This window comes from Pinus tabuliformis, chromosome 4_2, assembly GCF_031772625.1.
Source record: "Pinus tabuliformis cultivar Carrire ecotype Pingquan chromosome 4_2, CPIR1, whole genome shotgun sequence".
NCBI classification, from domain to species: Eukaryota; Viridiplantae; Streptophyta; class Pinopsida; order Pinales; family Pinaceae; genus Pinus; species Pinus tabuliformis.
Genome location: NC_142304.1, coordinates 720,652,597 through 720,673,158, shown reverse-complemented (window position 1 = coordinate 720,673,158; position 20,562 = coordinate 720,652,597).

Below are 20,562 nucleotides of genomic sequence, written 5' to 3'. Positions count from 1 at the left end.
TTAACTTTTACTCACTCACGACTTGGAGGGCACGGCCCTCCTTGGCGCGAAGCTCAGCAGTGACCCCATCCTATAGCTGGTATAGGGTTTCTCTGGGAAGGGCAGCCAAATTCAACCCCCAACCCCTCATACCACCCTCGGCTTCTGCTAAGATGATGCCTTCTGGTAGCACCAACATGTTCATTGTGTGGGTGCACAACCTCTGTTCAGCTTTAGATGCACCTTCTGCAAGGTGTGATGTCATCATTCCTCGAGGTTGCACTTGTAATGCCTACAACTGTGCTCTGAGCACCCCCAACACAATTGTTTGCTCTGTCATTAATTTTTCAAGATAATCCTTAGTGATGTCGTGAATTGGTTTGCCACTGTCAAGAAGGTCTCCCTCAGAGGTCTTCGTTGCCTTTGTCTTTTTTTGTGCATTTGGCTTCTCCTGGACACGCAGCCTCTCAAGTTGGGTCGATTTTGGTGTAGTGTCCGTGCGTTCCTCTATCTCAGCATTCCCCTATATGTCCTACTTCATGGAAATTTCCCTACCTTCCTCAGTCTCTTGTGGTTTGTGCTGTCACTGTTGCCTTAGCCGCCTACCGCTGCGTGGCTGCTTCCTGTTCCTGGAGCTTTCTCTCTGCCAACTTCGTGATGCACAGCTTGGTTTCCTTATTTTACTATTGTGCTGCAATATTTTCCAGTTCTGCCAAGTTCGGAGCATGCCACTCTGGAGACCATGCCGCCATTACATCAAAGGTTGCATCGTTCATTGCAATGAATGGAAGCTTCACCCATGTCCGGGCTAGATCCTTTCATGCCCGGATATACAAATTATGCATATCCGCCTTGAATTCTTCCGCACTTTGCAGACTGTTATATACTGTCAGGGACAAACAGGGCTTGTGGTTGATCCATGTTCGAATGCTCGCCTCCATGAACACCCAAAACAATTTGATCTCACGAACCTACGTCTTGTCTTTCGTCACCCAGAGCGAGGTTTACCTCACAGCTTCGAGTAGGTTCCTCTCCATGGTGGGAAATTGGCTATCCTCCAGCAGCTCCCCTACAACCAACAGGATGGATAAGAGAAACCACGTGTACTGGAAGGTCTTACCCTACTCCTGGGCCTCCCTATAATTTGTCAAAAATTCATCGTAGAGAAACTGTGCCCAGTTGAACTAGACCCCCCTGAACACTGCTCCGCCAATGCAATTACAGATGTTGGCACCTCATTTGCACGACATTTCCTCATGAGCTTGCCGGCCAGAAGTTGGGTGGCTACGTGCACCCCTCGGTCCTTGATGCTCGCTATTACATACCCTTGTTTCCTCTTCTCTAGCTTATATTTGGCATTCATAGCTTTTGCGAGGCTCAAGTCGCTGCTCTTTTCTACAATAGCTGCGGGATTGTTTCCTTTGACGGGTAGCTAAGAAATTAGGTGAATTAATCGGCTGTGATGGGGATCAGCTCCTCTAGCTAGAGATACCCATCATGTACTAGACATAGTAGTTACCAGATGACAAAAATTGTGACGGGCTTGTGGTGGTAGTGGGGTATCCACAACAGATGGAGTAACCCAGCCTTCTCCACACTGCATAATAGTTCTACTGCAGTAAGTTCTCTGTGGCCAATTGTGGGAAGTTCTCACTGTCCACGAAGTCGAGTCTTCAAATTTATATGCGGTACCCATCCTAGCAGCAGACTGTCAAACCTCATTTCATCCAGAAGAAGCGTGGTCTAGAGCGCACTCTTTTTGGCCTCTAGTACCTTCAATATCTTAGTTGTCCCCTTCCACAGGGGGATGTAGGGGGGTAAGTTTATCACCAAAGGTAATTGGGAAACGTTCTCCACCTCATCATCCTATGCTTCAATTTGGGCGATCAGGGCTTGAAAATCTTCCTCCTCCTCCTCAGTTTCAATGGCCACAGCCTTGCCCTTCTTTGCCATTGACAATTTACTGAATCATGGGTTCCGTGGTGATACCTGAACTGGCCCTATTGTCTACTTGTCTTTTTGTGGTTATGACGTGTGTAGGGACTTTGGAACCTCTGGTGTAGCTGTTGTCTCTCCAGGCTCCTCCTGGGTCACATGGGGCTCTGGGGTAAATTCCGCGAATCTCACTCTGGTCCTTGCAGTCGTCATTGTTTCTACACTGGATCCGCTCGGTCGTGTACTCACGGGTGGCAAGGTAGCTTGGTGCTCAATGTTATGTACTGGCTCAAATCATAAACAACCAAGTGTTGCCTTGATGCTACCCCAAGGGTTTTTATAGTCATGTTTGAATTTGAATTCGACCATTCCCTCCACTTCTGAGTCATTAATACCTTTCTAGCGGCATATCATCTTGAATCTAGCTCTTAATTCCTATCTTAATGGCCTGCTTCCTGCTCCTTTATGCTTTAAATTGGATCTCTTGTCATGAGCAGTGACATCAACGATCACCTCCCAGCCTACCTGCGTAGCAGCGCATCTCCTTACGCGCAACCATGACCCTTGTGACATACTCCCCCTGCGCGGAACCTCCTCCTCGTGTAGCTCTCCTACAGCTTCATTTATAGTCCCACGCCCTCTTTCAACTTGGAGTGCTGAGACTGTGCTTCCTTGAGATAGTCAGGTGGTCGCACCCCTAGTGTGAGGCTTCAATTTTCCCCCTAGCCCGGTCTGTGGGCACCCTTCAATTACCTGTGCGTCTGCTAGTGCGTCGCGTTCTTCATTGTATGGTATGCTTCCCTGTTTAGTAAGGTGCAATCACAGCCATGGTAGTAGGGTTGCAACTCCTTCTAATGCAGTAGTAGGGCTGGTCAGACTTGGTCCCATCCTACTAAGCTTCTCGCGCTCTGCTTGCATGACTTCGGTTTCCAGTTCATTGATTCCTTCACCCAATGTCACACTTTTCTTCCTCAGCTATGCCAAAGCTTCGTCGAGTTCACGAAGTTTCAAGCTCCCTCATCGAATGGCTTCCTGTAATTGCCTAATTCCTTTATCTAGGTCCTCGCGTCCTGTCCCAATTGCGGGAGTTGTGGTCTGGCGATTCTTCTCTACTCTCCTAATTTCATTTCTTCTCATTGGTGTTGGGGTCATTTTCGCGCTTCGGCTTTTGCTTATTGCCCTATAGGCCCATCGAATCGTTGGTACACGTAGGTCCCAGTTAGTTAGTCCCGCCTGGTGAACTCTGTTCATGATTCTGCATAGCTTTTTGAATGCCCCGTCGAGGAATATTTGTGGCATGCATTGCGTTCCCTACTGCCGCATCGAGTTTTGATTTTTGATCCTTAGTCTGGGGTATGCTTGCACAACACGCGTCTGCACCCACCGACATAGGTGAGCACGCAAACCGCTTCATCCTGGCTACCCGGCTCGCGTTCGAAGGTGGGGACTTCCAAACTGTAAGCGCATCCATTTTCTACATTCGCACCAGTTTCCCATAGTCTTCTAATGTTTATTCCACCATCGTGTGGGTGTTGCACACAATGCCCATTCTAGCACACCACACCGCTGTTGTTCTGGTATTGCACTTTCGAATTTGTCTAAGAATTCATCCACTCTTGTTACCCCATCATATGTTGGCAGTTCCCTTGCTTCGGTTGTCATGCACTGCAGTGATCTAATCATCATGTTGCAATTCAACATTGTTACTTTGTGTAACTAGTTCTACCAGTGTTCTATTTCTTCATCTGAATCCGAAGTAAAGGAACTATCACACTCCCATGAGATTCTCCCATCTGCTATTGGGTTCACCCGATTTTGATCCTACGCCATTATCTAGTAAATGCAATCCAATTTATCGTCGTTGTCATTGTTGCGCACAAGTTCAGTGTAGCGCGCTCCTTCAACTGGATCCAGTAGAACTACTACACGTAGACACTTTTTCTCGAATATCATCTTCCGCTTCTTTAGGTTGATGACTCCATTCATATCACTGGCCCAGTCTATTCCTACCAGCGCAGGATAATGATTGCTCTCATCAACAATCTCTATTACTTCAAAGTCCGTTTGTGTGCTCGTGCCTTCGATATCAACTGTTACCCCTTGCAACCTCCCCATGGGAAAAATCTTCTATCGGTTCGCCATCCATAATTGAATTTGGGACCATTGCAATGTGGGCCTGCCCATGAGTTCCCATGTCTACTCAAGTAATACATTCACATCTGAAAACAAGTCTAGGATTACCTAATCCATCTCATATTCACCAATTTGCGCCGTCAATCTCATTTCCCTCCTAGTGCGCAATGCATGCTTTCCCAGCTTCTAGACTATGCGTGGTTTACCCGACCCTGTGCACCTAGTGATCAGCTCTTGTAGTCCTTTAACTGCTTTATTATCATGCAACAACTTCATGCATGTCTCTAAAAAGGTAGTAAGCATAGAAGGATCCATTTCTGGCTCTGGTTGATCCTTACTACCTGAAGTAGAGGCCTCCGCAAAGACCTTCTTAGCTTCCATAAATGTCTCCTTTGTGGATTCCAATTCAAACTCAAGTTCCTTTGTAGGTGTTAGCCTCCTGCTGCAGCAGGTATTCACCTTTCATGATCGACATTTTTACATTCCAAATATGTCATACTTTGCATGCTGCAGCGTTCCATATTTGCTACAGAGGCCAAAAAATTGCCCATGAGAGTGTGCTAGTCTAAGTGCCACTGCTATGTTCCATGTTTGATGAGTTGTTCCATTTTTTATGAGTTTTTCAGTTAAGGGAGGGCCAAACAGCTTAATCTTGGTCTCCCTAGGTTTCAATTTCCTGTTGTAGAATATAGAGAATAATTATCTGTCCAAACAGCTTAATCTTGGCAGATTTGTAGATAGGTAGTGAAACAAGGTTGCTCAACAACTTAATCTGAGCCCCTGGATGAAATAAGTGTAGATGTAGATAGGAGGGCAGTCAAAAGAAAAGAAGATAAATAGGGTCTGCAGGTCTAAGCACACCCAAACCGAAAAAGAAGAAAAAATGTTAAGTCACATGTGCAAGGCAATTTTCCCTTGGAGGACTTCAAGCGAGGCATGACTAACTCCCCCTTCTTCTTATTCCCCAAATCATTCACTAACCTACCCAAAGAGGTCAAGATTTGCATGATATCTCTTAAGTTTCATCATTTGCCATATCATTGCCTAAGTAAAGATCTACTTTGCTTAAAGATGCTTATATTTCTTATACAAGTCATTCTCCCCCTTAATAGCCTAAGATTTACATACTTAGCGCTCTCTCATCACATTTCATATTAACTACTAACTTTATTATGTAACTCCCTATCTATCTCCCCTCCCCCTACTAACGCTATGTTAACAACTCCCCTATATACTTATCCCTTCCTCTGGTTGAAATATAACCATAAAAATTGCTTGGGAATTACTAAGTTTACTCAAAACATAGTAAGAACCATCATTTCGCTCAAAAAACCATCTTCCTAAGGAGTTTGGACTCCTTCCAAAACACAAAAAACCCCCTTCAACTGCTATCGGACTCCTTCCGATGCATCAAAAACCCTTCCAAAGCTTTAAAAAATCCTTTTCCGATCACATTAACCCTCCTCCGATGAGTTTTCCTCTCCTCCAACACGATATTGCTGTCGGAGGTCGCAGCATTCATTCATCGGCCGCCCCCTTTTATACCTTCCTGATATCACTTCACCGATGCGATTTCGCGATCGGCAGTCGCAAGTTTTTGTAACTACATACATTTTCCCCCCCTCTCATCTGCCGATGCGATATTGCTATTGCATCCAAAAGCATATCGCATCGCAATCCATTCATTTCCGCAATATTTCCCATTTTCACACAGCCGTATGCCTTGTCGCCTTTCCGATATCGGCAATCACTCCCATCACATCACATATATAAAATCCATTGCCCCCTGTCCTCGCTGATTGCCGATCTCTGATTTAATCCCCGCCGTACTCCCACGACATCCTGCCACATCACCTTGCCACATCACTGTCGTACTGGGACCCACTGCTGACGTCATCACTAAAGGAAGGCGCGAAGGGCGAAAATCGCAGCAAAGAGAGTCCGGAATGAAAAACTGAGGCAGTTTTCGATGCGCGATTAGCGCTTAGCACTAATCACGCATCGCTAAGAAAAAATTACCAAAATGAAAAGCTTCATATCGCTCAGCTACCAAGAGGCCCGAAAATTCACAGTCTTGACAGGATTTCTTCATTTATGTTCGTATTCAAATCGGCCAGCGCCCGTAGCATTCCAGAAGCCACAGAAATCATTTGCACAACCATTCTTGCCTTAAAAAGGTAGAAAAGGGGCGATTTGACAGTTTCAAACACGTCGAGGGAGAGAAAATGGCCCGATTCAAGTGTCAGAGAGTATCAGAGGAAAGATGAAGCCTTGATTAAATTAAAGAATATCAGTGAAGCGGCAAAGAGTATCAGATCGAAGCGGGCAAACATTAAAGGCCCCCAAGCAAAGTCAAAGAAAGCGGTAAAGCCATTTAAGGGCTCTCAAATCACAGTTAATGCACATCAAAGCTATTCAAGAGCAGGGGATCAAAGCCCAAAGCACAGTTATGACTAAATGAACCGCATAGAGCCATAAAGACAGATTTCGACTCATTTCTTGAGGCAGCTGCCCTAGCGCAACACTTAGATATCTTCTTGCATTAATTCCACGACAAGATTAGATTAAAGAACTCATTTCCCTCAGATCTGTTTAAGATCTGCTGTAATGGATATTTTTAGATATTTTCACTATATAAACCACCCTAATTCATTGTTTAAAGGGTTGGTTGGTTGATTTTCTCCACGAGAGACTTGCTCTGTATACTTGATGTTTTCATTAATCAAAGACTGCTGAAAAGCTTGGAGGATGGACTGGCTGCTGTGTTATTAATGTTTTAAAAAATGAATATGGAATTCTTGTGCTGCAACACGACTCAATAAGTGATTTCTACCTCTGTTTTCCATTGATATATGCTCATATCATACATATGTCGCCATCTAAATAGCAGATAAAAAGATTAGCTTAGAACTTGCTTGATTGCACTCTATGCTCAATTTATGCTATTTCTTTATGTTTTCCTCTGAATTGGTAATGAATATGAATTCCCTTTGGCTCATATTTCTCCTAATTCACCCATGTTTGATAGTTATCTAGGGATTCTTTACTGCTCCTAGATAGAGCTCATTCACCTTCCCTCTGTTAAGCTGAAAGAGAGATTCTTAATTGCCTCTCATTCCTTAGCCTTCAATCCATCTCCATTTAGCTTGAAATTTGTTTCATGTGCATCTATCTCGCTCCATATCCCTCTTGTGACCAAGAAAACGCACCAGCAGTCCTACTCCATGACTCCACACCCAATGGTTTGAACTTATCATACTATGCATTTCCTCTCTACTTGAAAGTTTCATCCTTCCCACCAAAACTCAAACAAAACCCCTTGAACTCAATAACTAGCCTAAAATCATCATCAACAAAGCTAAGTTATAAAGAGAGAGCCCTCTCTGATTGCAGGTGGACTAGAACATGTAGTCCAAAGATTGGTTTGTGGTTACCTCGGCCGTATTCCCTTGGGAGTCAAAGGGAACAACCTGAGAGATAACATAATGGCGACTCTGCTGGGGACAAATCTGACCTTCAAAAGGTTCTTTCTAACCCATTTTTCTCAGAAATATCCCCAAAAAACAAGTTAGAAGTTGGGTCCTAAAAATAATTCACGTTATACAAGGTCAAATCCAAACCCCAATCCACCAGCTGTTTTTGAAAATCCATATTTAATCCCAAGAAACCTTAGGAAATTAGAGCGAAAAGAAGATTTTGTTGATTCTAGTCTTGAGATAGTTCCGCCAAGCTGTGTTCCAACCCTTGTCAAAGTTTTATTCCGTTCAACCCCTAGTTCCCCTTGTTCTTTATTCACCTCTCCAAGCACCTTTTCCACACCTTCGTTCACTGCACATACTACCACAACTACTCCTATTATCCCAGTTGTTCCAGCTGTTCCATTTATCCCTGTTTCTCCACTTATACCTGTTAATATGGCTAATAGATATGCACCCCTACAGCTTCCTGCTAACCTCGGGGCTATACCTCAGGATTACCAGACTAAAATAACTTATTTTGATGGCACAAGTGCCTGCACAGCCCTTCAGCATACAAAGAAAATGCAGGATTACTTTGAAAGCTATGAGATTGACGACGATGGGGTGAGAATGAAGATTTTTGTCCAAAGTTTGATAGGCGATGTCAGGACTTGGTTTAGAGCACTCCCAGCTAATTCCATAGTAGACCCAGAAGCCTTATACCAGTCATTTATCAACATATGGGAGAAAAAGAAAGACCCCTTGCACATACTAGTTGAATACGATACAATTAGAAGAGGCCCTCAAGAGTCTGTTTTGGAATATTGTGCAAGATTCAATAATGTCTATAATGCAATACCACAGAACTTAAGGCCTCCACCTGACCTTGCCTTGTATAAATTCCCTGATAGTTTCGACCCAGATATGGCCTACTAGTTAAAAGAAAGAGCCCCTAACAACCTTGCCGAAATGCAAAATGTGGCTGTCACTCTGGAGGCAAATTTAATTGCCAAAAGAAACAGAGCTAGAACAGAGAGGAGAACAACCTTTAAGGAAGAACCCTTAGCCATAGACCAAAAGATAGATGCTCTTATCAGTGGAATGCATAGGCTGGTAGATAGAGTGGACAACGTTGAGAAAAAATCATCATGGGACGGGCAACAAACCAACGTTGTTAGGAACCCGAACTTCAGAAGGAATCAAAACCCAAACGCTAGAAGAGCGAGCCCAGACTGTGAAATAAGGCCTCCTTTCCAAGAAAATTATGCTGAGACATCAACAGCTAATGAGCCCATGGAAGACACTCACATAAACCTAATGGGTTTGAAGAACGATCAACATGTCTTCTTAACTAAAGAAGACCAAAATAACGATAACATGCATCAATTCCAAACTCAAAACCAAGTCTTTCGACTTTGAACCAGCTTATGACCCAGTCGTTTATGAGCTAAACAAGCAATATAAGCTAAGAACTAGAATGATTGATGTGCTCAAGCCCATCAAACCAAAGGAAAAACAACAGCCCGATAAAATCAAAGGCAAGGTTGTTATAACAGAACACATTGAACGATCTGTCCCAAACCCACAACACGTAACCATAGATGATATAACTATCGAACAGCCTTCTAAAAAGCAGCCTGTCGTGCCTTTTTCCTCAAAGGAAGAGGTGCACAACGTTCCAAAAATCCTGCCCATAACTGAAAAAATGCAAGCGATCACTCTCCATGACGCTGGAAAATGAGAGCAAATCGTTGATAGTTCAAATGAAAAAGAAAAATCTTCCATCATCAACACCAAGACTCCACTAGAAAAGCCATTTAATTTAGAGGCAGAGATTGGAAAACTTAAGATATCCATCCCCCTCTCAGAACTTGCCAAGCATGATGTTTATTGGCAGCAAATACAAAGATCGTTACAAATGCCAGAGGTTAAGGATGATGTAAATGTTTTAGATGATACCCTAGAGCTGCTCTTTGGCCCAGAAGTCAGTGGAAAAATAGTCAATGGAGCAGTTTTGCCATTTTATATCAGTTTGCATATCCATGATAAAATTTTACATAATGCAATGTTTGACTCAGGTGCATCATACAATCTTATGCCCAAAGCGGTAATGGAAAGACTAAACCTTGACATAACCAGGCCATACAAAGATTTATTCTCCTTTGACTCAAGTCAAGTCAAATGTTTAGGCCTCATCAAAGACTTGTGTGTCTCCTTAGTCCAATATCCCAACAAGACAATCCTCATGGATATGGTGGTTGCTGACATTCCACCAAATTATGGCATGCTATTGTCAAGATCTTGGGGAGCAAAACTCCAAGGATCTCTCCAACTAGACCTTTCTTATGCCACTATATCTGTCTTTGGGCAACCAAAGAGACTGTATAGAGAAACGCTGATGAAATATGTGGTAACTAGTGAGGACAAGCCCCAAAATTTTCCTATTTATTCAATCCATTCTGATATGGATTCTTTTATTTTATTTAATGATGAAACAAGTCCTCCCACTGATGATAAGTCGTTGGCTTTAGAACTGGACATGCACATCAATGAAGAATCGGTTGCCCATACTGATGAAACTGTCAAAACAACCAAGGCAACCAACATACAAGAAGAACCTTCCCAAATAGAAAATTCAAATCTGCCCCCTGCAAGAATGACTGTAACTCTTGATACTAACCACAAGCAAGAAATCACATGGTATTTAGAGTTTGATGGCTCTGTCAACAAGTTAGGAGCAGGGGCAGGTGTATGGATTCACAATACACATAACAATCATGCAGAAGGCCATGCCTACAGATTGAATTTCAAATGCACCAATAACATGGTAGAGTATGAGGCTCTCCTTTTAGGCCTTAAACTGCTCAAAGCTCTAGGAGCTGCAAAAGTGTCCATTCTAGGTGACTCTGATTTAATCATACAACAAATGAGAGGAAACTTTGTCACTAATGACAATAGAATGAGGGCCTATAGGACAGCTACCACTAATATACTCAGTGCATTCTCTGAATCCAAGCTTGCCAAGAATTCAAGAAATCATAACATTCACGCACACAACCTAGCCACTTTTGCTAGTACATGCAAGCTTCCCTTTGAGCCAAATCACCATTTCACTGCTGAAATAAAACATAGGCCTGTTGTCCCAAATAACGTTAAAGATTGGGAAGTGTTTGAAAGTGATGAACAAATTAACAATTTCCTCACTCTTGAGCATCTGATCTCAAATATTAACATTGACATGGATGCTATGACAGATGAACAACAACAAACAAATGAAAATCAACAGGCTGTAACGGCTGTAACAGCCAAACAAATGCTAAACCCAACTGTTTTTAACAATGCAAACATAGAAGAGCTGAAACAAATGCATTTGGAGGAAATAGCCGAAACAGAGGCCGAGATCGTTGATCTAAAGGATAACTTTCTTCCTGCTGGCCTCACTCCATTAGAAGATATGTTTGATGCAAATGATGTTCCCAAAAAGCCAAAAATGCAGCCCTTAAACGCTATTATAGAGGAACACAACATTGGGACAACAGAGAGGCCCAAAATGGTCAAACTATCTCAATCTTTGCCACACGATCAAAAGCCCAAATATGTTGATTTATTCAAAGAATTCCAAGATGTATTTGCTTGGAGTTATGAGGACTTGAAGTCCTATGACACCTCAGTGATCCAACACACCATTCCCTTAAAACCAAATCAAAAGCCCTTTAAACAGAAACTAAGGAGAATCAATCCTGTGCTTCTCCCTTTGATTGAAAAGGAAGTGAAAAGGATGTTTGAAGCAGGTATCATATCACCCATCAGATTTTCTGAATGGATATCCAATCTTGTTCCCATAAGAAAGAAGACAGGTGAGATTAGGCTATGTGTGGACCTAAGAAACCTAAACCAAGTTTCCCTAAAAGACCACTACCCATTGCCAAAAATAGACCACATCATACAAAGAGTAGTGGGGTCATCAAGGATTTCACTGCTTGATGGCTTTTCAGGTTTCAACCAAATACTTGTTCACCCGGACAACCAAGACAAGACAGCCTTTACCACATCATGGGGAACATTCAAGTATGTTAAAATGCCTTTCGGACTTAAAAACACTGGTGCTACCTTTCAAAGGGCAATGGACATTACATTTGCCAAGGAAATCCATGATTTCCTAGTTGTCTATCTTGATGACCTTACCCCATTCTCCAAATCTGATCAAGAGCACCTAAAACATTTGAGGCAAATATTCATGACATGTAGGAAATATGGCATTTCCTTGAACCCCAAGAAGTCTCTCTTTTTCCTTGAAGAAGGAAAACTTCTTGGCCATATCATCTCAAAAGATGGTATTAGAATAGATCCGGAAAGGATCCAAGCCATTTTACAAATCCCATATCCAAGGAACATAAAAGAGTTGCAAGCATTCCTTGGAAAGATCAATTTCCTAAGGAGATTTATCCCAAATCTAGCCGAGCTGATAAGACTGTTAAGCAACATGTTAAAAAAGGATGCCAAGGTAAAATGGTCTCTTGAAACCAAGCAAGCCTTTGAGAGTATCAAAACTGCCTTAACCCAAGCCCCTGTCCTCACAAGTCCACAATTTGACAAAGATTTTTTCATTTTTTCTTTTGCATCTGAGCACACCAATGCTTCTGTCCTTTTGCAAAAGGATGATCAAGGAGCTGAAAAGCCAATTGCATTTTTCAACCGAGCCTTAAGAGATGCTCCTTTGAAGTACAAATCATGGAGAAGCAGGCCTATGCCCTTGTTAAAGCAATCAAAGATTTCCGAGTTTACATTTTATATTCACATGTGATTGCTTATGTGCCAAACGCTGTTGTAAAAGACATATTAACCCAAGAGGGGTTAGAAGGCAAAAGAGGCAAGTGGATTGCTAACATCCTTGAGTATGACATAGAAATAAAACCAACCAAGCTCATAAAGGGACAAGGTTTAGCCAAATTGATGTCCGAAACAAACTTTCAAGCCCTAGACATTAACCAATTGGACAATGAACAGGAGCTGGCAACTCCACAGATCAGTGAAACCTTTTTGCAATCCCCATGGTATGCTAATATATGCTTTGTATTGTTAAACCTATTTGCTCCCCCAGGATTGTCCAAAACCAAGAAAGGATTTTTAAAGATGAAGGCTTCAAAGTTTTGTGTCATATATGCTGCATTATTTTGGAAAAATCATGAAGGCATATTGCTTAATTGTTTAACCATGAATGAAACTAACAATGTCATGGAAGAATTCCATGCAGGGGACTGTGGAGGACATCTATATTGGAAGTCCACTGCTGATAAAATTTTAAGGGCTGGTTTCTATTGGCCCTCTTTGTTTGCATATGTAAAGAAGTTTGCTATCTCATGTCATAAATGCCAAATCTTTGAGGGCAAAAGAAAGCTGTTGCCTTTGCCTCTTAAGCCCATTTCAACCGAAAAGCATTTTGAACAATGGGGTCTTGACTTCATTGGAGAAATCCATCCCTCTTCCTCAGGCCAGCATAAGTGGATTCTAATAGCCACAGACTATTTCACCAAGTGGACTGAGGCTATCCCATGTAGGCAAGCTAATGACACCACCATTATCCAATTTCTCGAATGCAACATCCTTTCTAGATTTGGCTATCCTGAGAAAATCATCACTGACAACACTGCTGCCTTCAAATCCAAAAGGATGATCAATTTTTGCCATAAATTTCATATCACCTTGGGACACTCTACAACCTATTACCCTCAAGGTAATGGCTTAGCCGAATCATCCAACAAGAGCCTGATTAATATTATCAAGAAGATCTTAGAAGAAAACAAGAAGAACTGGCATAGAAAGCTCACAAATGCCCTTTGGGCAGACAGACTTTCAACAAAGAGATCCATTGGGATGAGCCCTTATGAGCTAGTATATGGTATGGAGGCCAGATTTCCATCTTCCTTGGGTATTTCTATCATCAAGTTGTTACAAGAGGTCCAGGTAGAACCAAATGATATTCAAAGAAGAATAAATCATACCATTCATCTTCAGCAAACCAGAGAGAAAGTGTATGATAGAGCTCAAATTGTGCAAGAGAGGCTGAAGAAAGCTTTTGACAAAAGGACCAAGGCTGAGGATTTCTGTGTTGGCAACAAAGTTCTAAGGTGGGACTCACGAAGAGAAGACAAGGGAAAGCATGCAAAATTTGACTTTCTATGGAAAGGCCCATTTGTTATCAGTGCTGTGCAAGGCAATAACACGTATTTTCTCAAAACTATAGATGACAACACAGTGGAAGACGGCCCTGTAAATGGCCGAATGTTGAAACATTATCGAGATCCCTTTTAAGGGATACAATGCCCCTGTGTATATATTTGTATATTAGTGTTTGTATATATGTCAGTGCTTTCCTTTTTATGTTTTTATAAGCAATCCGGTTGCTTGGAACCAAGCGGCGCTGTTATATCAAATCAAATCCAGTCAGAAGTGCTACAATCAAGCTTCCCACTTCATTCAATAGTATCAAAACAGAGGAGCGGTTTTTTGTGTTACACCTACAACCTGTTCAAAGACAAAATTGAGAGGAGTTGCTCCAATTTGTCCCCTTTTTGTGTTTATTTCAGAAGGCAGGTCTCAAGCAAAAATGTATGTAATATCAAGCACGCAGAAGAAAGCAGGTGACGCTATATAGTTCACAGTAATTCAGTTAAGGAGAGTGCTATTCAAATCTCAAGATCCCAGTTTTTTAGCAGCGAACGAAGAAGTGTTTCTAGTCCACATCAACAATAGAAGATCAAGGCAGTCTGACCTGATGTTCTTGGCTTTTCACAAGGAAAAGCCATCCCCAAGTGGAGCCACTGTGAGCCTCCTGCTGCAGTAGGTATTCATCTTTCATGATCGACATTTTTACATGCCAAATATGTCATACTTTGCATGATGCAACGTTCCATATTTGCTACAGAGGCCAGAAAATTGCCCATGAGAGTGTGCTAGTCTAAGTGCCATTGCTATGTTCCATTTTTGATGAGTTTTTCAGTTAAGGGAGGGCCAAACAGCGTAATCTTGGTCTCCCTAGGTTTCATTTTCCTGTTGTAGAATATAGAGAATAATTATCTGTCCAAACAACTTAATCTTGGCAGATTTGTAGATAGGTAGTGAAACAAGGTTGCTCAACAGCTTAATCTGAGCCCCTGGATGAAATAAGTGTAGATGTAGATAGGAGGGCAGTCAAAAGAAAAGAAGATAAACAGGGTCTGCAAGTCTAAGCACACCCAAACCGAAAAAGAAGAAAAAATGTTAGATCACATGTGCAAGGCAATTTTCCCTTGAAGGACTTCAAGCGAGGCATGACTAACTCCCCCTTCTTCTTATTCCCCAAATCATTCACTAACCTCCCCAAAGAGGTCAAGATCTGCTTGATATCTCTTAAGTTTCATCATTTGCCATATCTTTGCCTAAGTAAAGATCTGCTTTGGTTAAATATGCTTATATTTCTTATACAAGTCATTCTCCCCCTTAATAGCCTAAGATTTACATACTTAGTGCTCTCTCATCACATTTCATATTAACTACTAACTTTATTATGTAACTCCCTATCTATCTCCCCTCCCCCTACTAATGCTATGTTAAAAACTCCCCTATATACTTATCCCTTCCTCTGGTTGAAATATAACCATAAAAATCGCTTGGGAATTACTAAGTTTACTCGAAACATAGTAAGAACCCTCATTTCGCTCAAAAAACCATCTTCCTAAGGTGTTTGGACTCCTTCCAAAACACAAAAAACCCCCTTCAACTGCTCTCGGACTCCTTCCGATGCATCAAGAACCCTTCCAAAGCTTTAAAAAAGCCTTTTCCGATCACATTAACCCTCCTCCGATGAGTTTTCCTCTCCTCCGACGCGATATCGTTGTCGGAGGTCACAACATTCATTCATTGGCCCGTCCCCTTTTATACCTTCCCGATATCACTTCACCGATGCGATTTCACGATCGACAGTCGCAAGTTTTTGTAACTACATACATTTGCCCCCCCTCTCATCCGCCTATGTGATATTGCTATCGCATCGCAATCCATTCATTTCCGCAATATTTCCCATTTTCGCACAGCCGCATGCCTTGTCGCCTTTCCGATATCGACAATCGCTCCCATCGCATCACATATATAAAAGTCATTGCCCCCTGTCCCTGCCGATTGCCGATCTCCTATTTAATCCCCGCCGTACTACCACGTCATCTTGCCACGTCACTGTCGTACTGGGACCCACTGCTGATGTCATGTTGACGTCATCACTAAAGAAAGGCGCGAAGGGCACAAATCACAGCAAAGAGCGCCCGGAATGAAAAACTGAAGCAGTTTCCGATGAAAAATGACCAAAATGGAGAGCTTCATATCGCTCGGCTACCAAGAGGCCCGAAAATTCGCAGTCTTGACAGGATTTCTTCATTTATGTTCGTATTCAAATCGGTCAGCGCCCGTAGCATTCTAGAAGCCACAGAAATAATTTGCAGCAGCCATTCTTGCCTTGAAAGGGCAGAAAAGGGGCGATTTGATAGTTTCAAACACGTCGAGGGAGAGAAAATGGCCTGATTCAAGTGCCAGAGAGTATCAGAGGAAAGATGAAGCCTTGATAAAATTAAAGAATATCAGTGAAGCAGCAAAGAGTATCAGATTGAAGCGGGCGAACATTAAAGGCCCCCAAGCAAAGTCAAAGAAAGCGGTAAAGCCATTTAAGGGCTCTCAGATCACAGTTAATGCACATCAAAGCTACTCAAGAGCAGGGGATCAAAGCCCAAAGCATAGTTATGGCTAAATGAATCGCACAGAGCCATAAGGACAGATTTCGACTCATTTCTTGAGGCAGCTGCCCTAGCGCAACACTTAGATATCTTCTTGCATTAATTCCACGGCAAGATTAGATTAAAGAACTCATTTCCCTCATATCTGTTTAAGATCTGCTGTAATGGATATTTTTAGATATTTTCCCTATATAAACCACCCTAATTCATTGTTTAAAGGGTTGGTTGGTTGATTTGCTCCACAAGAGACTCGCTCTGTATACTTGATGTTTTCATTAATCAAAGACTGCTGAAAATCTTGGAGGATGGACTGCTTACTGTGTTATTAATGTTTTAAAAAATGAATATGGAATTCTTGTGCTGCAACACGACTCAATAAGTGATTTCTACCTCTGTTTTCCATTGATATATGCTCATATCATACATATGTCGCCATCTAAATAGCAGATAAAAAGATTAGCTTAGAACTTGCTTGATTGCACTCTATGCTCAATTTTTGCTATTTCTTTATGTTTTCCTCTGAATTGGTAATGAATATGAATTCCCTTTGGCTCATATTTCTCCTAATTCACCCATGTTTGACAGTTATCTAGGGATTCTTTACTGCTCCTAGATAGAGCTCATTCACCTTCCCTCTGTTAAGCTGAAAGAGAGATTCTTAATTGCCTCTCATTCCTTAGCCTTCAATCCATCTCCATTTAGCTTGAAATTTGTTTCATGTGCATCTATCTCGCTCCATATCCCTCTTATGACCAAGAAAATGCACTAGCAGTCCTACTCCATGACTCCACGCCCAATGGTTTGAACTTATCATAATATGCATTTCCTCTCTACTTGAAAGTTTCATCCTTCCCACCAAAACTCAAACAAAACCCCTTGAACTCAATAACTAACGTAAAATCATCATCAACAAAGCTAAATTATAAAGAGAGAGCCCTCTCTGATTGCAGGTGGGTTAGAACCTGTAGTCCAAAGATTGGTTTGTGGTTACCTCGGCCATATTCCCTTGGGAGTGAAAGGGAACAACCTTAGAGATAACAGTAGGCCCCTTACAAACCCATGTATCTTCCTCAGGCTGCTTCCCCTTATCTTCCCCGGTAGTCATACCACTTCGAAGCATCATATTCACATTTGGGTATTGTTCGCGCGGTTCAGACCTCATCATTTGAATATTCTGTGTCAAAGTAGGCTGGAGTACCCCTTTCTCATGCATCTGCGCAATCAATGTAGGAAAATCTACTGCTTCTTGGTCAAATTGAGCACAGTATGAACAAGATAGTCTCATCAAGTTGGTACAATCATGAGCGTAGTGCCCTGGTCCTCTGCAATTGTAACAGATTAACTGTCTGCAGCCTCTTCCTAGCCCCATTACCCCTCGTCCTCGACCTCGCCCTTGAAAACCCCCTCGCGCCATCCTTGCTACTAGGTCGAGGGCTCACATTTCTACCTACATCTAATAGGCTGGGGTTCAATCCATCATTAACTCGTAGCTCTGACAAGTATGCTCATCGTGATCCACCGATCTACAAAAATTGTAAAACATCTACTGGGGGGTCTGTGTATATTTCTACAACAAATGACAATTAGCCGTCGTGTGCTTTCCTCCCACCTGACAGATCATGCACTAGAGCGTGGGTATTGCACTTGGCCCTGCTTGTGCCTCTGGTTTCAACAACATTGGTCCCCCTCCTGCCAAGTAGTTTCCGAATATTGGACAGTTATCCTTGTCATGGCCCTGACCTTTTCATTTTATGCACCATACCTCTTCACGCACCTCTGGCCGTGGCATCCTATCCTGCTTCAAACTCTACATCTCCAAGCATAGATTTTGTAGTTGTGCATGGATTTGTTGCACTACCGATCCCAGATCCTGCATTGGTGTTTCATGCAACCTCATTGCCATTTCCAACACTTCTGCCTAGGTTGAAATATTCTATTGTGTCAGCGTCGTTCTCAGGTGTGGTGTCAAAGACGCCACAAACCATGCACAGTGTTGTGCATCTGTAAGCGTCATATTAGCCTCGCGATTCGTTCACTTCAGTCTCTGATCTAGATCCCAGGGGGTCTCACCTGAAAGCATTGCGATCTCTTTAAATATGATGATTGACTGTGTCTTTGATTTTGGCTGGCTAAATTTTCTGTTCAACGCATTCTAGATCTCCGTTATTCCTGCATTTTGGTGATCATTCGAGTGCTTGATATACCATGTCAGAGCGTGATTCTGCAGTGAGCTCACCAATGTGGCCTTCTTAATGTTGTCATCCATAACCGTGTGTGCTTCCCACACTGCTCTTAACACAAACTAGAACTGATCCGGATCCTTATTCCCTACTCCTCTGAATATGGGCATCTTGATCGTGCTCGCCATGCTGAATTGCAGGTTTGGTGGAGGTGGAGTGGTTGAAGATGGAGGAGAGGTAGGTGAAGTGGGTGATGGCATAAGTGGAGGTGATAACTATGGAATGTGCTGCCTTATCAAACTAATCACACTTCTCAGAGAAACCTGAGCGCGCTCTTCCTCACTTTCTCACGAAGGGGAAATTAAGGGACTATTTCCTAATCCTTTGATACCTTTGTAGGTCTTTCCGCTCTACGTCGTTCCCACCATCAATGTATTTGCATAACCCACTTTTCACATAAGAACATCTTAATCCATGTATTTAGGGATTTGATGTACCTACCTCGTAGTATTTTGAGAAAACGTTGTTTTGCTTCGCTATAGCTCACAGTCGTATCTACCATGAACTTAGAGATAAATCCCCCTATTATCCGGTCGAGCCAATGGTCCACAACCTGTGTGGTCTTATCTTCTGATGCCTCTCGTCTGCACACTAATTCTGAAGTCCACACTATCAGTTGTTCGAGCTTATACCTTCCCTACCTGTCGGCTAACCTCGTGATCCAATCTTATATTTCAAAAGAGAAGGACGTGAAGAAGATCTCTTGGATTTCGGTATATACGTAGTGATCCAGCCACCTATTCTTGGATATCTTCGGAGATCTGTTTTCCTGTGCCATGAACTCGTGAAACTTCTTATCCAACCACTCTTCAATTTCCTTCTTTGTGGGGTTCCAGTGTTCTGACATCAGACATCCCTTAGGTAGATCCTGATCTCAACAACGGAACCATTTGTTAGCTTATTGGGGCCTGACCCAGGTTCAGAAGTGATTTAGCCAAACAAATCTCACACTACCGGCCCTTTCGGTAATAGTCCATGGAGCGCAGGCTAAGGTCTCACCCGAGGTAGTATGGGAGGGTGCTAGAACTAGGTTTCCGCACCCTAGGGATGTCTTGATGAGGTCAGGAAAGGTCGCGACCTGATCCTGCATGCTTGCGCTGCTCCGCGCAGTTGTCTGATCTTCACGTAGTTTTGGGTACAGAGCGCGAAGCGACGTTGTCTAGATCTTTTACTCTTATTGTGCTATTATTATAAATCTGACTTAATTTTGTGGGCCCAGTAGTCTTATTAATCATTCACATTCATAACACGTGTGTGCAATCACAGAATGTAAAAAGATGCATAATAATATAACAGAAGCATAAGTACACAGATCTATGAGAAGATGCCCAATATTTCAGAATTCATGTATCTTTCATTAATCTTTTTTCCGTTACAATCCCACTACGCCCTACGCACTTAGTTGCAGGGATCTGCGCACACAGCTATGGACTCTACCAAGCCTCTGCACACATTTCTGCAGAGCCTCTTCTTACTACTACCGACCATGACTTAGACTTACAGAATCAGAGCCAATTTCTCATTCAAAAACCCATAATGCTTGAGATCCAAACTAAAAAACTACTTTCTACCCTTAGAGCCTCGCTCGATTTATACATTCCCATGGTTCACAGACCATGGGTAGGCTGACACATTCTAAATTAACTTACAATATTTTAGGGCGGACTACCATAGACTCTCGCACTCCACACCTACATTTTGCGGAGTCTTTACATTACATTGACCCAAAAATTTTGGCTACAAACCCCAAACATCTGCTATGGGGAGGTCCGCTACCCAACACACATAATTTGCTAGCATAATAGCAACAAAAATACCAATTAAATCATAATTATATGATCCAAATATAGACCACTATAATACTCATAGAAATACAAGGAGAAAGAAACTCATATTGATGATGCAAAATTTAAACCCGGGATGGGACTTCCATGTTCCACCTGATCGTAGAATGGCTGAGCCAAATCTCTCTTCAGCCATTCACCCCCATTCCATATTCCAAGCATGAATGTGGGATCTCATAGAACACATCAATCCAAAATCATTTAGGGCTTC